The 19,586-nt window shown below is 41.5% G+C and overlaps 1 protein-coding gene across 6 annotated transcripts in view; it reads right to left on the bottom strand.

The window, feature by feature from the left end:
• SLC16A12 (solute carrier family 16 member 12) overlaps positions 1 to 19,586 on the bottom strand; it is a 90,674-nt gene that overhangs the window by 38,875 nt on the left and 32,213 nt on the right. Inside the window, exon 1 of one of the 6 annotated variants that reach the window (XM_045507373.2) lies at positions 19,449 to 19,468. The exons of the other annotated variants lie outside the window; for them this stretch is intronic. The gene's annotated coding sequence lies outside the window, so the exon portion shown is untranslated. Of the gene's footprint in view, positions 1 to 19,448; positions 19,469 to 19,586 lie in introns of those variants that run through there. 6 annotated transcript variants of the gene reach the window in all.

Below are 19,586 nucleotides of genomic sequence, written 5' to 3'. Positions count from 1 at the left end.
CATTTTGGCTGCAGAAAAAAAGTATTTGAAACAAATGAGGCTCTGTGTTACAATGTCCCTGTAAGGTCACTCCTTAACGGTGCAGGTTGGGAGACATTTTCAATTTCACTTTATCCTCTTTGCTTTCAAAAACCTAACGATTTGCAAGAATCACCTTCCAGTAAAGCACTCCATTTGTGGGGCAAATCTTTCATGGTGCCCTCAGGAAAGTTTTCTGAAGTGATGCCTTCTACCAGCAGAAAAACCACACCTTTCTTACAGTCAGCACTCAGCTGGGGAAAAGGAGCCTTTTTGGGGGACTCCCAACACTGCCTTTCCATTGTTCTTTCCTTCCCCAAACCCTTCCATTTCCAGAGCCTTAATCTTAAGCAGTACCCTTACTTTTTTTTTTTTTTTTTTGACTACATCAGACCAACTTTTTGGGTGAAATATGGGGCATTTTTCCCCCATGGAATTTCTTTTTCCCCCTTTTTTTTAAATTGTTGTATTAGTTTCTGATGGACTATTTCTGGTATTCGAAAAGACACATGCACCCTAATGTTCACAGCAGCACTATTTACAATAGCCAAGACATGGAGGCAACGTAAATGTCCATCGACAGATGACTGGATAAAGAAGATGTGGTATATATACAATGGAATACTACTCAGCATAAAAAAGAGTAAAATAATGCCATTAGCAGCAACATGGATGGACCTGGAGACTACCATACTTAGTGAAGTAAGTCGAATAGAGAAATATAAATATCATATGATATCACTTACATGTGGAATCTAAAAAACAGACACAAACGAACTTATTTGCAAAACAGAAACAAACTCACAGACATAGAAAACAAACTGATGGTTACATGGGGTGGGGAAGGATGGGGGGAGGATACACTGGGAGTTTGGGATTAGTAGATACAAACTATTATATATGAAACAGATAGACAATAAGGTCCTACTGTATAGCACAGGGAACTATATTCAATGGCTTGTAATAACCTGTAATGAATAAGAATGTGTGTATGTGCGTGTATGTATAACTGAATCACTATGCTGTACACCAGTAAGTATCCTTAGGTTTTAAGTTGATTTGCAGCCACAAGAGAGGTAAAGGTGTGTAGCAGAAAGATACCAAGAGTGGGATTCAAAGCCACTGGGTCCAAGTGACAATACTTCGTTCTATGACCCTGTGTAAATCACTTCCTCCCTGCCACTATTTCTAAATCTGGTAAACCAGGGCATCAAATTACTGATGTCTAGACTTTAAACCAGGTGACTGATTATTAAGCATCTCGTCTCCAGTATCTAAGATACCTGGTAGACCATGCACTCTAAGTAAACTCTGACTGGCTGCACCCTTCCTTAATACTTAACACCTCTCTGAAGGAGTCAACTCTGCTTTGTTATTACTTAAGAATTGTGAAATTTGCCAGTCTCTCTCTCTCTCTCTTAGGCTTTTCTAAAATATTCTTGTACTACAGACAATATTTTTGAAATATCTCTTGATGTGTTGCTCTTCCTTTTGGTAAGCCAGTTTATCCCACTGGCCCCCTTCTTGTATTAAGGCTAAGTCAAGAAGTTTACTGCTGTAGGGAACAAGAAGAGGTCCCACCCAGAGTAAATCCATCCATAAGTATGAAGTCATAGAGAAAGCAGGGGCCTACCAAGAGAGGGAGGGGAAATATTTCTTTAAAGGAAGAGTGATGAGCTGTTCAGGTATCTCAGGGATCACGTCTCCCGTCCCTTGAGTCTTGAGCAGGGGCAGGCAGGTGATACAGTGAAGAGACAGGAACCGGAGTAGCTGAGGGCGAGGATGCAATAAGGAGGCCTGTGCTGTGCATCCCGTGGGCAACAGTGGGAAGACACTGCTCCCCTGGGAGCCCCTTGCCTGTGATGTCTGGGCAGAGAGACAGGCACAAATAGTGCCCACTGACTGTCCCTCACCTACCACAGGAGTGTGATTGGAGGCTCTCTCATGTTCTCAGTGGAGACATGAAGACAACTAAGAGATGAGAGGCAAGGCTGGGGCGAGGAGGAAAGGGAGTTCATGGCAAACAATGTGAACCAAATGGAAATCATGGTTGATCCTCAAGAACTACAACAGGAAAGGTGAGGAATTTCCCCAGGTGCTGGACAGAGAGTACAAACCGTTAAGTCCCAGCAGCAGCAGATATATCAGCACCGTACCCAGTGACAACAGAAGCCATTGCCTAGAGACCAGCAAGATGCGTTTCATCAGCAGAAGGCCCGGTAACCAACACTAGGGGCAACTCTGCTTAGGCCAGTGAGAACCCAGGGATCTGCACACCAACAACCACCTCCTCCACCATTACTGTGAGGTCATATGAATTCTCCCCTAAACCAAACACTCATAAAGGAGAGGGAGGGAAAAACACAACACAGGGGAGATATGACTTTATACAGATATTAACCTTCAGCTTGGCTGAAAATCGATTCAAGACTAAGCTAAGATGAAGATTACTTTAAACTTGCAAAACCTGCTAGAAACTTCTTCAGAATGAGGTATAATTTACATACAATAAAACACATCCATTTTAAGTCTACGTTTTGATGACTTTTGACAAATGTTCACATTCATGCAACCACAATCACCACAATCAAGATATCGAAGATTTCCATCACCCCAAACATTCCCTCATGCTCCTTTGCAGCCAATCTCCACCAATCTCAGCACTGCACCGCCACTGGTTTGCTTTCTGTTGACACAGATGAGTTTTGCCCGTCAAGAACTTCATAAATACGGAAGCACACAATACGGACTATTTTGCTTCTGGCTTCTTTCACTCATGATGTTTTGAGATTTATCCAGGTTGCTGTGCATATCTGTAGTTGATTTCTTTTTATTGCTGAATAGTAATCTGTTTTATGGATATATTATAATTTATTTATTTAACTGTTGATGGATATTAGGGTTGTTTCCAGTTTTAGACCACTGTGAATGAAGCTTCTGCAAACACCTATATACAAGTCTTTTTGTGGACAGATGTTTTCATTCTCGAGTAATACCGAGGAATGAAATTACTGAGTCATAATATAAGTGTATATTTAACCTTAGAAGAAACTGCCAAACTGTTTTTGAAGATGGCTGTATGGTATTACAAGTAACATATTAGAGCTCCAGTGTGTAATGGATTCTCACTGTAGTTTTAATTTGCACTTTCCTGACAACTGATGGTGTTAACCATTTTCTCATGTATTGTTAACTATCATATATGTTCTTTTGTGAAGTCTCTGCTCAAATATCATGCCCATTTTTTAATTGGATCATTTATCTTCTTATTATTGAGATATACAAATTCTTTGTGTATTCTAGATACAAATCCTTTGTAGATATGTGTACTGCAAATATTTTCTTATTCATTTCTTAATAGTTCATTTTGAAGAGCAAAAACTACTAATTCTGGGTGAACTGGAATTTATTAGTTTTCTTTTTAGTTATGTTTCTATACATTAGTAGTGAACAATTAGAAATTGAAATTAAAAAAACTTTACATTAGGCAATTCATCAAAAACCATGAGATGCCTACAAATAATTTTAATATGATATTTGCATTATTTGTACACTGAAAACTACAAAACAATGCTGAGAGACATTTATAAAGGCCTGAGAGAAAGAGAGACCATGCTCATTCCATCGAAGACTGAGAAGATGTCATAGCTACTGATGTTGATTGCTTCAATTAAATCCCAATCAAAATTCCAGCAGTCTTTTTTTTAAAACAGAAACTGACAAGCTGATTCTTAAACTCATCTGGAAATGCAAAGAACCTAGAAAATCCAAAATAATTTTCAAAAGATAGTACAAAAGTTGAAGACTTATAACTGATTACAAGACTTACTCTAAAACCAAAACAATCAAGTGTGATACTGGTGTATTAGATCAGTGGAATAAAATAGAGTTTTGAAACAGACGCACACATTTACCTGTATGGAAAAAAAAAATGACTCAAGTCTTACCTCACACCATATACAAAACCTAACTCTAAACAACTTCTAAACATAAACACAAAAACTATAAAACTTCTAGAAGAAAATATAGGAGAAAATCTTGATAATTTGCGGATTGGCAAAGGATTTTCAGACAGGACATAAAAAGCAGAATGAACTCCCCACTCTTGCCTTCACAGAGGCTTATGAAGAGGTTTAGATTTATTATAGCAGCAAGGAAGCTGTTATTTTTTTCACATCTGTGTTGTTATAAGAGCAAATCTCAACCCTATCACAACTCACTAGAGAAGATTTCCAAATGGATTCCACTACTGCCTCTGCAGTGGGAAAGTACTCTTTCAAGATACACCATTTGTAGCCCTTAGGGTGTCCCATTTGAAGCTCTTTATCTAGATACTCCTGTCTCTGTACAAACAAGGAGGAAACTGAGAGATACTGTTCCTGATAGAGGAACACCATGTCCTTAGTTAGCCACATGCTGTTGGCTGAAGACTGTCCGGTGCCGGTAACAGTCCATATATATGACCATCTCCTTCACCAAATAGCAGCCTCACTCCCAGCCTATTAGACCACTCCCATCTATCCTATGATACTATAAGTTTCTTGCAATCCACTGAAAAAATTAAGCTCTATTATCTTTTTACATGCTGTTTTCTTTACCTTCAAATTCCCCCTTCCCCACTTGCCCAACTGACTTATCTATCATTTCTGCTTCAACTGCCTCCACCCCACCTCCACCCCACCTCCATCCCCCAAAGTAGTTATCTCCCTTTCACAGACTCTTGGAACTCTCTGTATGCGGCCCTTCTGGCCCTTGTCAAGTACACTGCTGTTATCTATTTAATTTGTCTCTCTCTCCCACTATTTAATTCCACAGAACAGAAGCTATCTTAAGTCATCCTTGTATCTTCCCCCAATTTTCTCCACCGCCTCCAAGCCCCAACACAGACACACACACACACACACACACACACACACACACACACACATGTCTGGTCCAGAGCAGGGCTCTATCAGTGTCTAATAAGTAAACGAAATAAGTTCTGCCCTCACCAGAGACAATCTCAGCAAGTCATAAGAAATAAATTAAAAGCATAAATAACAGTCACTAGTTTTAAAATGGTAATTTGACTGAAACATGAAAAGCACTTTATCTTCATCAGAGAGGCCTAACCTTCAGACATTGAGCAAGAAAATCAACCATCACGAGAAAATGAAGCATATTTAGCTAAATCAGCTTTCCTCTAAATGACGCGCGCTCAGGAGCATTCTTGTCACAGAGGAACCAGCCAGCACTCAGAGCTCAAGCCTCTGGCTCCCAGGTCAGTGAGCAAGTCACGAAGTAATAATAGCAACAACAGTTACTATTTAGGGGCACTTCATCCACCAGTTTCTGAATTCACTGTTACACATGTTATCTCACTTTATCTTCATCCCAACCCTGTGAAGGAGCTATTACAATTTCCATTTACAGATAAAGTAAGGAATGCTCTAACTCTCCAAGATTCAGCCTCGGCCTGAGTCCAAAGCTTGTGTGGTCTTAATCGCTGCATCCTGTTGCTCTCCACAGGCCGCCAAGCACCCTCATGGCGGAAGTCATCGCGGTTATGTGCAATCTTGTGTTTCTAGCACCTAAAACAGTGCCTGGCGTATATTTGCTAAATGTTGTGGTGAAATATAAGCCTCCTGTGGAAGAGAAAGATAATCTTGCTTCCCGGACAAGTTGCTGGACGTTTTATTACACCCTCTCACCAAGGATTAAATGTCCAGTTCTATCCCATCCCAGGACTCAGCACCCCACTGAAGACCCTGGCCTGGGAGGTGTGCATTAAAGGGCAATCTTCAGGTCGGCCAGGAAGGAATTCCAACACTTTCCTGCACAGCCTTTAGAGCAGAGGAGCCGTGTTCCAGCTGAGCCTTACACACTTCTGTCCAGGGGCAAACTCAAACTCCAAAAAGGACTGAATGTGGGGGTAAGTTAAAGAAACCCCTTCTTTCTCTGCTCAGGTTTGTATAATCTCTGGCCCAGAAACCCAATTGCTTTTTTTTGCCCCTTGGAGTCTCTGGATCTTAGGGACGCCTTCTAATGCATACAGATTTATTTATTTTTGTTCCTCAATGATATTACACATGTACTATAAAAAATATATTGTTCTTAGGTGCAGAAAGACTAGTCATTTGCTTTTTATTCCCCTTTTCTTTTCCTTTCTGCTTCTCTCTACTTAGTCTTCAAACAGACCCTGGTAACAGGAGAGTAAATAATTACTGACTTCAACCAGAAATTTCTGGATGTCTGTCAGGACCCTGGGGCACTAAACTGAAACACTGACCTTTGCTAATAAAGCTGACAACGTTTCTACATTGTCTGTGAGACTCTGAGCATAGGAATACTTTACATGAGACCCAGAATAAACAGCAGTGATTTACACGGTATTTTTATCTACAGAAAGGGGGAAAAGGTACAACTTGTGATTCACATAAGAGGCAGAGAGTAGAAAGCAAGCTTCTTTCCCACCCTGCTGGTTCCTAAGCCACAGAGTCGCTGATTCTAGGCAACATCAGAAAAATGCTTACTTCAGAGTCTAATAGTTTGTTGACACTGCAATTCATAACCAGGAGCCTCCCCCCAGTAACCATTTCCTGCAGAAACAGAGTTCTTTTCTCCCCTTTTTGGAAGTATATGTAAAAGAAGTGGTAGGCCTGCGCGGTAGCCCCCTTTTGATAAAAAATATAACATGCAGTCAGGCATTCCAGTGCTTAGCACAATGTCTGGTGTAAAACTGTAGCTCAGTATTTGTGTGGTTCAAGGAATGAATGTTTGTGTCTAACTCAGTGGCCTTGCAGGACTCTTGAATTCTAATTTTACACTCTTACAGCCTATGGAATTATGAAGTCAGATTATGTTATATCAGAGGCTTCTGGGCTACAGAGGAGAACCTTAGAGTCTGAGATGCACTTCACAGAGTCTTTCTGTTGGTTGACAGAGAGCCTTTCATTGAACAGGGCTGCCCGTCTATACCACATTTTCCTCACTCTCTCATCACTGCTCCCACCATGTTGTTGACATGGGAGGGGCGCCAAGGGAAGTACTCCAGTCGGCTGGAAGTTAACCCCCGAAGTCACACAGTGTGGTGGAGCACTGGTGTTTAACAGAGTGCAGGCCGGAGAACTGAGGGTGTGCCCTCAGAGTGTGGGCTCTCTGAGAGCACGGGCCCTGGCTGCTTCAGTGCCTCAGGTGGGGCTTGGAAGAGACCAGCACTCAGTAAATATTTAAGTGAATAAGCCCCTCCAATTCTCAAGCGCCAGATGTTTTTCTCAAGTCACACGGGGAGCGGGTACACGGAGCTTGAGAATGGGCAAGAAATTACCCATCCTGTCTTTGTTCTTTTCAGTCACTGACAAACCAGATTAACCTGCCTTCCCAGCATCTGAGTAACAGAGCCGCAAGTGAGTATATCTCACTGATAACCTGGGGCACGGGCAGGTGTAGACCCCAGACAAGGTCAAACCCGGACCCAGAACATCACTGCCAGGCTGGCCCTCTCTTCCTGCTTTTGCAGAGCAGCTAAAAACGAACGTGGGCTGTTAGGAGGCTCACCTACAGGGCCTGGCGCTCAGCCCACTGTCTGCCCCACACTGCACAGGCCATCAAATTCCACAGGCCCTTAGAGATGTTTATTTTTGCGCTCTGTAGACTCAGCTCCCTGCTGGAGCCACGGTAGGTCACACAGAGGACAAGGTGTTGCCAAGCTGAGAATGCGGTGTACTCTTTTGTGCAAGACCCAGGATCTGAATTTCTTCCTGGCAATGGAAGAGTCAGAAATGCTGTTATAAAAGTTCCTTCAAGATGGAGGTGGTCGTCTTTGTTTCTATCCTGATAGAAAGAGTTAGGCCTGAACCAGTGTATTCCACCGCCTTCTAGTTTTGGACCCACGGAAAAGTTTGATGAACAAAGGCCTTGGAAGTGGTTCCTGACTTTTTTGAGTGTGAGTCCTCTCTACACATTTAAAAATATTTCCTTAGCCAAACATGGCAACAGTTATATTTTTGGAGTCAATTATCTGTTGATTAAGAAAATATGTAAAGACAACAGTTAAATCAAATTTCATGGTACTTTTAAATACATTTCATTTTACTTTTTGAATCACTAAAGCACTTAGAAACACTTGAAGAATCGTGATAACCGTGTAAGGTATCACTCTGACCACTGACAGAATGCTGTCACGCACCTGTGGATCTGCACACTTTGAACTAATTCTGTTGTCTCCTCCCAGGTCTGAGACTCTCAGATGAGAAGCCTCACTGTGTTTATTGAGGGTAGGGCTGGCGCCTTAAAGAACAGAAATTCCTTCTGGTTTACTAGGTATATTACTCATTCAAGGCCCCAGGAGGAATTAAGGAATTGGAGAGACTTCAACAAAGACATCTATAAAGGTGTGAACAAGTGCTCATAAAATCTGACAAAGGTCAGTAGAGTCCCCTGGGGCCAGTGACATTACCCCCTCCAGGCCTGAGAGGCAAAGGGAGAGAGCAGTTACTGGAACCCTCCACAGAGTCATTTTAGAAAGTCTTGGGTAAAGGAAAGCAGCCCGTCCACAAAGATCTGACAGCAAAAGAACCAAGGAAATAAATACACCAACCTCACACTCCTCTTGCCTTCCCAGTCCCATCGGTGGCTGAACCCAACAGGAACCCAGCTGATGCAGCCTATACAGGGCCGAGAACTGGGTGGGAACGGGATGGGCAGTGAACTTGGAGAGGCAAATGGAAACTGTCCTGCACACCAGCGTAACCTGTAAGATTACCCGGTAGTGCACTCGGGGTATGGTTAAAAACAGGATCAATGTCTTGGCTATTGTACACAGTGCTGCTATGAACATTGGGGTGCATGTATCTTCAAATTAGAGTTTCCTCCAGGTATATGTCCAGGCATGGGTTTTCTGGATCATATGGTAAGTCTACGTTTAGCTTTTTATGGATTGTCCATTCTGTTTTCCATAATGGCTGCACCAAACTATATTCCCACCAACAGTGTAGGAGGGTTCCCTTTTCTCCACACCCTCTCCAGCAAGACATAGAAGCAACTTAAATGTCCATCAACAGATGACTGGATAAAGAAGTTGTGAATACTACTCAGCCATAAAAAAAAGACTAAAACAATGCCATTTGCAGCAACATGGATGGACCCAGAGATTGTCATACTAAGTGAAGTAAGCCAGAAAGGAAAAGAAACACACCATATGATATCACTTATATGCAGAATCTTTAAAAAGTGGCACAAATGAACTTATTTACAAAACAGAAACAGACATAGAAAATAAGCTAATGGTTACCAAAGGAGGAAAGTAGGGGTGGAGGGATAAATTGGGAGTTTGGTATTCGCAGATACTAACCACTATATAAAAAACAGATAAACAACAAGGTCCTACTGTATAGCACAGGGAATTGTAGTCAATATCTTGTAATAGCTTATGATGAAAAAGAATATGAAAGGCAATATATATATATGTGTGTGTGTGTGTGTATATATATACGTATGTGTATATATATATATATATATATATATATATATATATATATATATATATATAAAACAGAATTGCTATGCTGTACACCAAAAATTAACACCTTGTAAACTGACTATACTTCAATTGAAAAAAAAACAAAAACCGAGGTCAAGTCCCGAGCCAATCAATACTGGGCCTTGCCTTTAAAACCAGATCAAGCCACTCAAGGATATCAACTTACTTTTGGTGTATTTCATGTACAAAACTCAATGGTGAAACCAACCTCCTCTTTTGCTGCTCATACTTAAATGCTCCCTCAGTTTCAGCCAGTGATCATCTTTATTTCTTGGAGGGCAACTCCAAAATCTGCATCTCTGCTGTCAATCTTCCTCCCAAGTTTTGGACTCAAATTTCCAACAGCCTGTAAGTTACCTCAAATTCATGTGTCCAGAAAAGCACACCCTTTCCTTTCTTCCTAGAAACACTTTTTTTTAATGCTTTCATCATTTTCCAACTAAACATGCAAGAACACTTTGAGTCAATTGATTCCTCCCCACCCCTCCTAACAAGTGAGTCTAAACCTGCTTGTGTCCCTCTCACACCTGCCCTCCCTTGCTGATTTCCCAGGGCCTTGTACGAGGTCCGAGCCTGTCCCAGCTGGCCTGGTTAATCCCGACTCTACTCCTGAGAGAGTGACCCTGTTTAGACTTCCCTGCACTTACTACTTACGACTCTTACTTAGTGTCTCAGTGGCTCAGTTTCTGCATCTGGAGCTGATCCTTCTCAGCTCACCCACACTGTAAATGGAACGGGGGCTGGTGCCCTTAAAGGGACGCCTGTGGTTGAGGGCTGCGGGGGATTACAGCTGGATGAATCCATCTTTCATGTGGGGAGAGCACTGTGATCCTACTAGGCCAGCAGATCTAAGTTTTAGTCCCCAATATCACTGTTATTAGCACATATGGTAGCATTTCGACCTTTGATTTCTGTTTCTAGCTCTAAATTGGTTTTAAATGTAGGGAGAAGACAAGTGCTTTCTATTCATCCTTTCAAATCCCAATTCCCACCTCGTGAAGCTATTGAGAAAATGAAATGAGGTCATTCATACTCTATCACAAGACACAGGATCTAGCCATAGTACTCATTCAAATACACATTAGCTGTTACTACTATTATTGCTCTTGTGGTTATAGGTTGCCTCCGTGAGCCTTGGGAAAGGGGTAGGAATTTAAAATTTCAATAACGTACAATTAGTATAATATATTATATTGAGATAGTGTGGGAGAACACCAGTCACAAGTAGAACTTGATAAACTACAAAAGAAAATCTATCCCCATCTCCTCTCCAGAAGCTTCACAGAGAGGCATTCACACGTGTTCCAAGGCTGATTACGAAAAGGATTCTGAAAGAACACTTCTCTGAGGAGGCTTACAAGAGGCCCTCAGTGGGGAGGGTATAGCTCAGTGGTAGAGCACATGCTTAGCTTGCACAAGGCCCTGGGTTCAATCCCCAGTACCTCCATTAAAAAAAAAAATAAGTAAACCTAATTACCCCCCTTCCCCTCCAAAAAAAAAAAAACCAAAAAACCCTAAAAAATAAGTAAATAAGTAAAAAAAATCTTAAAAACCAAAAGGCCATGATGCAGCTGTAAATAGCAGCATAATATGGCTCAGAAAAAAAAGTTTAAAAAAGAAACCCACATTTCTCTGACAGGATACCCCTCTCTAAAGAGTTCCAGAGGTTTCCCTGGCCCTAAGTCCTACAACTGCTCTTTGAGTCCTTTTAGATTGCTACAGATATGAATGCTGCATTACGTTTTTAAGCACACAGAACAGTGCACTTGGCCTAGGGTCACACACAGTCTGGCTTTGAAACTCAGGGCAGACAATTACTAGCTGAATGACCTGGATGTGAGACTTAGCTTCCTGAGTCTGTCTCCTGCTCTGTACGTTGGAGTTAATAGTGTCTCTTTATTAGGGCTTTAATGAGGATTAAAGGGCAAAAGGCATGTAAAAGCGCCTGACATCCATTAAAATATGCACATAATAACATATATGCATTTCCTTCTCTCTTATACCAGCAGATACATTTTTTTCATCTTCACTCATTCCTTTCAATAATTTCCCAAATTAAAAAGTGAAGTAGAAAAAAAAAAAACAGCAAAGCAATTGTAAAAGCTATACAGTAGCACACAATAGGCACTCCAAAAATGCTTACCTAAGTTAAACTTATACAAGTTACTAGGTCAAACAGCGACATGATTAGCAGATTACTAGTAAATAAATATGTTCATCATAGCTGAAAGCACCGTATTTCTTTTCATAGGAAAAAGTGTTAGGAAAGGACCCCAAGACCTGAGCTTTCTATGTCAACTTTCCCTTATGATATAGAGACAATACGAAAGAGCTAAGTAAGTGAATAGTGGGAAGTGGCAAAGAGAAAATGATTGGGAAAACAATAAATTCAAGAAATACCATGCTCTTTGAATACAAACTAATTTTCACCTCTTTGCAGCATTTAGTTGGTTCTTTCTTTTGATCTGCACACTGAAATTCTTTGCAAGCAAATATCCGTATACTAAATACCTGCGTCCATGTTCTCTTCCCTTTTTAGTGACTTTTCCTAAATAGTACAGATGGCACGTCCCATCCATGACTATAAAACCTTTACAAATGACAGTTACAAGAGCTGTAGCAGCACCAAAAAGATACCTACGTTGGGCTAACTCATGATCAGAACACAAAATGTGTAAGGTGTAAATACAACTACAGAAAATACATGTGAACAAGGGGAAAATGAGAAAGAAATGCACAGAAATAGAAAATAGTTGTATGAGGGAAGTAAGGTTATGAATGATCGCTCGTGGGGAGCGGTATATAGCTCAGTGGTAGAGCACGTGCTTAGCATGCACGAGGTCCTAATTTAATCCCCAGTACCTCCTGTAAAAAACAGAAACAGATGAATTATCTCTTCCTGTATTTTCTGAACTTCTTGAAATTCTTATACCTTTCTTAATAATCAAACCACTTTTATATAATAGCAACTAAGTGTATTCTTACTGTTTCCCTTTCTTCCATCCAACACTGACTCATATAAGCTTTTTATATGTTTGACAGAGTTGACATTTGCCATTTTATATCTTTGTCATGCTTATGTCGGCCCTTTGTTCAAACTTGTCAAGAGATTATCCTCCTGGAATACATGAGAGGGCTCTGCTTTGGGGCCTCTCTCTTATACATGGATTAAAAGTTACCCCTCACTTCTTTCCTTCCCAATAGGCTGAAAGCAAGAAATCTACTTGTGGAAATAGGACACTTACAATCATATTTTAAGGCTGTTTTGTGTCTTTTTCCCCCCCATAAAAGTGAATGAGTGTGTTGTGTATAACATAAAGAAATTGATTCCAACATGGTGTCTCACTGAAATTTTCAACATTGCGTTCCTCTTACAAAGTGATGCAATATTTGATGAGTAAACAACAGAGAATGAGGAGGTCCACCTCAGGACAACTGTACTAAACAGAATGAGACGTGATGCTCTTTCTCATGGCATTTTAGATTCACACAGGGATACCATTCCCTTTTCTTTGATAAACTTCTTGAGGGAAGGCTGACAATGACAAAACTGTCTTTGCTGGGGGTTAGGAGAAGAATGAGTTACCTAATAGTTTCAGGAGAAAAATAAATAAAAGCTTGATTTATACTGAATAGTTTTAGGATCTTAAACTGAGAATAGAAAATAAAATGTAGAAAATTTCTACAAAATAATCCATCACCTATAAGATTGAAAAGTACAGTTCTATCTGCAATTAACCATTCATGTCTTAAAGCCATACTCCTCACTTAGGAAGGAATGTCAAATAATGCAAACTTAATTGACTTGGTTTCTCATTTCTCAAGAACACAACCAATTAAGAACACAGCCAAAAAGACTGATGAATGGCTGAAGTCTACCTTCCAAAAGCCAGTGTAATTTTACTGTGTATTCTATACTAACAAGTTTAATTTTATGGGTTTCAAGCCCACCAGCGATGATCTGTAACCACAGCGTGAGGGAAAAAGATATCACAGGCAAATCTGTAACCAAGTGCGAGATCACTGTTGAGTCTAATGGCAATAGAATAGACCAAGAGAAAAAAAAAAGAAAGAAAGAAAGAAAAAGAAAGGGGAAAAAAAAAGACCCAGAAAATTCAACAACTTGGGGACATTTTGTGTAGAAGGAAATACATCAACATGTCTCAATTCAGAGCTTCCCAACTGCTGCACAGGGCTACAGGTGAGAGGCAGATCTGTATCAGTCAGCTCAGACTACATAACAAAACCCCAGTGACTGGGCAGCTTACACAAGACATTCATTCCCCATAGTTCTGGAGGCTAGAAGCCCATGATCAAGGTTCTGACAAATCTGGTTTCTGGTGAGAGCTTTCCTCCCGGCCTGCAGATGGCCACGTTCTTGCTGTGTCCTCACAAGGCCTTTCGTTGGCAAGTGTGGGGTGCAGAGGAGGTGGGTACTGGGCCAGAAGTAGAGAGGTGGGAGGAGCTCTCCGCTGTCTCTTCTTACAAGGACGCTAATCCTATCAGAACAGGGCCCCACCTTTACAACTTTATTTAAAATTAATGACTTCCTTAGAAGCTCCATCTCCAAACGGCTAAGATGATGAGGGCTTCCACATATGAATTTGAGGGGGACACAAACATTCAGTCCATAACAGGGTCCCCCAGCTGGGCAGAGCCTCTGGTGGGCCAGAGCCCAGACCAAGAAGAGTCTCATGGTTTACCCCAATGTAGCTGAGAAAGAGTATGATTTTTGAGGCTTGGCACCATGAGAGAGGTTGGGAAGAACTGCTTTAGTGAACCCTGAATACATCACTGCACCGTTGACCATTATGATAATAAATCTCAGTGGCCCCTTAGAGTGAAGAAAAATCACAATAATAACAAATGCTTAAATAACATTCACTACGTGCTGCACCGGCTCTTAGCGTTTTTTTTTTTTTTTTTTTTTCCATTTGTGTTCACTCATTTAATACAACGGCCCTCTGCTGTATAAAGTATTATAACCCCATGGTCTTTGGCATCAAGTTGCCTGAGTTCAGATCTCAGCTTCTGTGCGTTTAGCTCTGTAACCTTGGTCAAGTTACTAAGTCTCTCTGAACCTCAGTTTCCTCATCTATAAAACGGAGATAAACATACAAGCATACAATTCCAAAAAGCTCTGAACACCAAAATCTTTCCATACATTGGCAGTGCACTCATTTTTGTGGGGAGACCTAAACATTCATAGTTTTTACTTATCTTTCTGAGTGGAATATTCTTAAGTGTTTCATTGCAGAATCATCACAGGGTGCTCCCCGCCAGACCCTGTGGGAGGGTTACAAGTATATGCTCTACATACCATGATGAAAACACCTGGTCCTCAGGATTTCTGAACAAAGGTTCCAACTTAGTTGTGAGAATTAGTAAGTTAATTTAACTAACATAATGAGGACAGTGCCTGGGGACACAAGTATTACTATTACTGTTGTTGTTATTGTTACTGTTCTTACTGTCACTCTCTAGATGAGGAAACTGAGGCAAAGAGAAATCAGTCTGTCTAAGCTGCAGCTAGCAATCTGGCTGAAAGTGAATAGACAGTCTGGCTCCAAAGGCTGTTTTTTTTTTTTTTTGAGTGAGATTTTTAAAAATATATTTTTATTGAACTACAGTCAGTTTACAATGTTGTGTCAATTTCTGGTGTACAGCACAATGCCTCAGTCATAAAGACTGGTCTTAACCACTGCACTCTGCCATCTCCACAAGTTACACGTGTTTCATTTTTGTTCAACTGTGTTCAGTGTTCCATGTTTAAGAAAGCAATGTTTTTTATAAAATATTTTTAGAAATTTCAGCTCAGCTCCAAGGGAATTTTGCTCCATCATTCAGAATGATTCAAGGGCCGACCTTGGGGGAGGGGACCAGCAGTCACATCAGTGCTATAACATCTGTACCTCCCTGGTCCAGCTCACCGAATTGGGAGGCCTCACCTGATCCCAAGCAACCAACCAAAGGCTGAACCAAATTCTGAGGTTCTGCATCTGTGGAGCTGGGAATGGGGACTGAGTCAGGCTGGAGCTGGGAGGTGCTGAGAGCCAGGAGGGGGAGCCATTCTCTGCCATGCACGTATACAGAGGAGCCAGGGACTAGGAGAGGAAGGAAGGAGTTCCATGTGGACCAGTGGTTCACAACCAGGGACAATTTGGTCCCCCAAGGGACATTTGGCAATGTCTAGAGACATATTTTGTTGTCATAGTCAGAGTGTGCTTTTTATAGCATCTAGTGGACAGAGGTCAGGGATGCTGCTAATCAGACTACAACACATGGGACAGCCCTGGGGAAAAAAGAGAGAGAGGGAGGATTATCCGGCCCAAAATGTCAATCATGACAAAACTGAGAAACCCTGGTATAGACTCAGACAAGCAACCATGTGGCCCACATAGAGGGTGAGATGGAGAAATTAATTGCTTTAGTTCCCGTGGCTCCCAGATCCCAATTCCAGCTGCTCAGAAAGCCTGATGGCTCTTCCCACCCCAGGCTCCCCTGAGGAAATTTATGGCCCATGTTCTTCCTGTCTGTGTATCATTCCATAAAAGTTCCCCTTTACCTCCCACCAATTTAATGAGTTGATGTTACCTGTAACCAAAGATACCAGAGACAGGTTTGAGGGGGAGCAACGCAAGACGATGGGAAGAGCGTCTCAGACAGAATAAACAGGATACGTCGAGGCTCAGAGGTTGAGAAGGCAGGTGGAGAAGCACAGAGGGGAAAATGAAGAACAAGGCAGATGAGAGGAAAGACATGAGTCAGGGCGAAGAAGCAGCAATAAATAAGAGTGGGGTGTTTCCATGCAGGACAGAGAGTGGTCTGACTAGACCAGCAGGTGTGTGCTGGGGAAATTAAAGAAATTCATCTAAGTGGAAACAGCTTTGAAAGAAGCATCAGACTAGACAATTGTAATACAGGCTTGCATAACAGTGACTGTTTTAGGCCTAATTCATCCTTTGAACAGATAGAAGTGCAGTACCTTTGGGACTGTATAGTCCCATAGCAAACCATCTGTACTGGGTAGAAACATTGCCCGATCCGTAAAAAAAAAAAAAGCAACAAGCAGAATTTTCCCAATATGTGAAATAAACCAAAGCAGAAGCAGAAATCTCTAGCATTTGTGGCCATCAGCCAAAATAGTTTTTAATCAATAAACTCTTTGGATCCACTTCTGTCAGGGAAGATACAGGGCCGGGGGGCCAGCGAGCAGCTCACTGCCTGGCACAGATGAGGGTCTGAGGTTGAATGTAAAAGCCCCATATGGCTTACTTATTAAAAAAAAAAAAGAAAAAAAAGGAAAAAAGAAAAAGTCCACAAAGACTGTGAAATGGCCTCCCCCTTCATCTCAGTCAAGGAAGGGGATTTAGGATTCCTAAAAGCATCTTTCAATCTTCCTGGGGAAGAAAAAACAAGCAGGACAAATACACATGTCAGTTATGTGACTGTGACACGTGAGAGAAATAAGTCTAGAAGCAAAGAGAGAAGAAGAAATGAGTATTATTAATACAAAGACCTCCTCAATGCCTTATTTCTCTTTCCTCTCCCTTGCTTTCTACCATGGATAATGTGACTCCCTGCGGAAAAGTTGCTTTTGTAGTCAGCAGGTCAAAAGTCTCAGATCCGAAAACAGTCAACACACAACGTTCCAGGAGAGATGTGTGTGGCTTCCTGGTACCAAATCAAACCCCTGCAGGTCAAAAGACACTCAAGAATGAAATCTGGAACTATGGGATGAAATGCAGATCCTTTCACTGCCAACAGGCAGTGCTTCAGAGGCTGGTGGACGGCCACCAGGAACCCTTTTCACAGCTGGCTGGGAAGGAGGCCGTGGGCTCTGCGGGGTCTGTACAAAGGGTCAGATTCCTTTGAGGGAGCACGGCCATCCTGGGGAAAGGCAACAAGGCTCCTCTAACGGGAAATAACATCGGATCAACCAATGGGGTGTTTAAAGGAAATACCCAGGATGGTGTGGCAAAAAGACTGCGCAACATTTTAATTCCACAGATGAGTATCATCATCATAACAAAAGCCACTACTTTTTGAGAATTTACCTGCAGGCCAGGCACTCTGCTCAGATAGACACATACATTCATTATAGTCATTCAGAAGGAAATCTGGGTACCAGCTCTTCAGCACTGGTGCAGCTCGGCATCATGGTACCACAATTTGGTACAGCAGAGTTTCACTTTCCTTTCCGAATTGATGCCATGCCTATAGAGGTGCTAATAAGGGCTTGGGGACCAAACTCCCTCACCTCCAAACTGGGGGGCTGTGGGTGGGGTTCAGTGAGGCTTTGAAAATAAGCTGGCTCTCATTAGTTGGGGTCACTGCCATGTCTGTGCCTGGGGTAGCAGCAGCAGCAGCAAACCAACAACAGTGACAGTTCCCCACCAAAGGATGCGTTAGAAATCTAAAGGTGCTCCTTTTCTCAGCAGTTTGGAGGATTTTCAGAGGACCACCTCCCTCTTACAAAAGAAGTTAGGAGGAAGGATGACTAGGCTGCAGAGAGTTTATGGTGAACTAACATATAATCTATACCTAGAAATATCAAGATCTGGTTGAGCTTTTTCTGCACAGTATTAGAATAAGTAGAAGCTCTGATGTGACAAGAGTCAAAATGAGAACTGACATATCAGAAAAGTGACTAGCAAATGGCTAACATCCCTGTCAGCACAAGGTATGGTTTGGCCTCCTGAAAGGAGTCTTTGACGAGGAAAGAACGGGTGATTGAACTTTTTACTTTTACATAATCACCTCTAGAAAATGTGGGTATTTTATAAAGGCAATATACTGTGAAAAAGCCTTTGAAATTACTCTTGGTATTGTTTCCAAAGCCAGGTCATTTTAATAAGGAAACCAGGCTCATGATTTTTGTAGACATATTATTTTGACGCCAACAGCGCTACCTAATTTGATCAGTAACACACATCAAACTTGATTCCCAGTGACTTTTTGCTGTTTCCAAAAATTACACTCACCTTCTTGGAGACTAGCCATTACTGATATTCAGAAGAATGAACTAAAAGTTTAAAGTGCTTTCAAAAAATGAGGCTCTAAAATTTCGTGAACAATGACAGCTTGACCTTAAACTTTCCTAAAGCTACTTGTAGGAAGATGGTATCATTTGTCTATATATCTCACACTATGTTTTTGAGTCAATATTTTACTTGTGTTTATACCTGTGAATGTAGAATAAGGTCTGTTATTTCAGATATAATGAAAAAGGTGTAACAGTTGTTGACCCATCCCTAAAGATTACAGTCCACTGTCTTCCTATGATCATAAAGTCAATATAATTGCTGGTCATCATCAAGGAGAAAGAGGAGCAAACTGAAAAATATAATTCCCCTCACCCCAAACATCGGCATCCACAGTGCTACATACAGTTCTGTTCACTTGCAAATAAAAATAAATATATAACAATTTCAGAAAGGTCAAGAGATAGATGGCTCAAGATACGAAGGGTCTTCACACGAAGAGGAATTAAAAAGTAGAGTGTTTCTTCAATAGGCAAAGAAACAGATCAAAGGGTAATGGGCTTGAAGATTATCAAATCATGATGAGCGAATCTGGTGAGCCTAGACTTGCAACAAATATCAGAATTTGCTGACAACTCCAGAAGCCTGGAAGAGATTGTGTCGGCTTATACATAAAACAGCATTCTCTGATTCTCAAGTCCCCCAACAGTCCTCTACCCACTGCGCATCCAACAAGTCAACTCATTGTGACACTGTCAACCCGGAGCTGGCAACAGATCCCAGTCTCAGCCCAACCCCAGTCTCAGGTCCTGGAGCACCTATACCTCTGACTGACCAGCTAGAAATTGGGGTCCCCAGGACCCCCATCCTCAGGTGCAATACTTTGCTAGAATGGCCCACAGAACTCAAGTAAACACTTTACTTACGTTTACTGGTTTATTATAAAAGATACAGATTAACAGCCAGATAGGTACAGAGGGCAAGATCCAGAAGAATCCTGAGTTGGGAGCTTCTGTCTGTGGAGTTACGGTGTGCCACCAAGTGGATGTATTCACCAACCTAGA

The sequence above is a fragment of the Camelus bactrianus genome, chromosome 11 (assembly GCF_048773025.1).
Source record: "Camelus bactrianus isolate YW-2024 breed Bactrian camel chromosome 11, ASM4877302v1, whole genome shotgun sequence".
Lineage (NCBI taxonomy): Eukaryota > Metazoa > Chordata > Mammalia > Artiodactyla > Camelidae > Camelus > Camelus bactrianus.
Note: the sequence above shows the minus strand (reverse complement) of the source record. Positions and strands in the feature narration are given on the sequence as shown.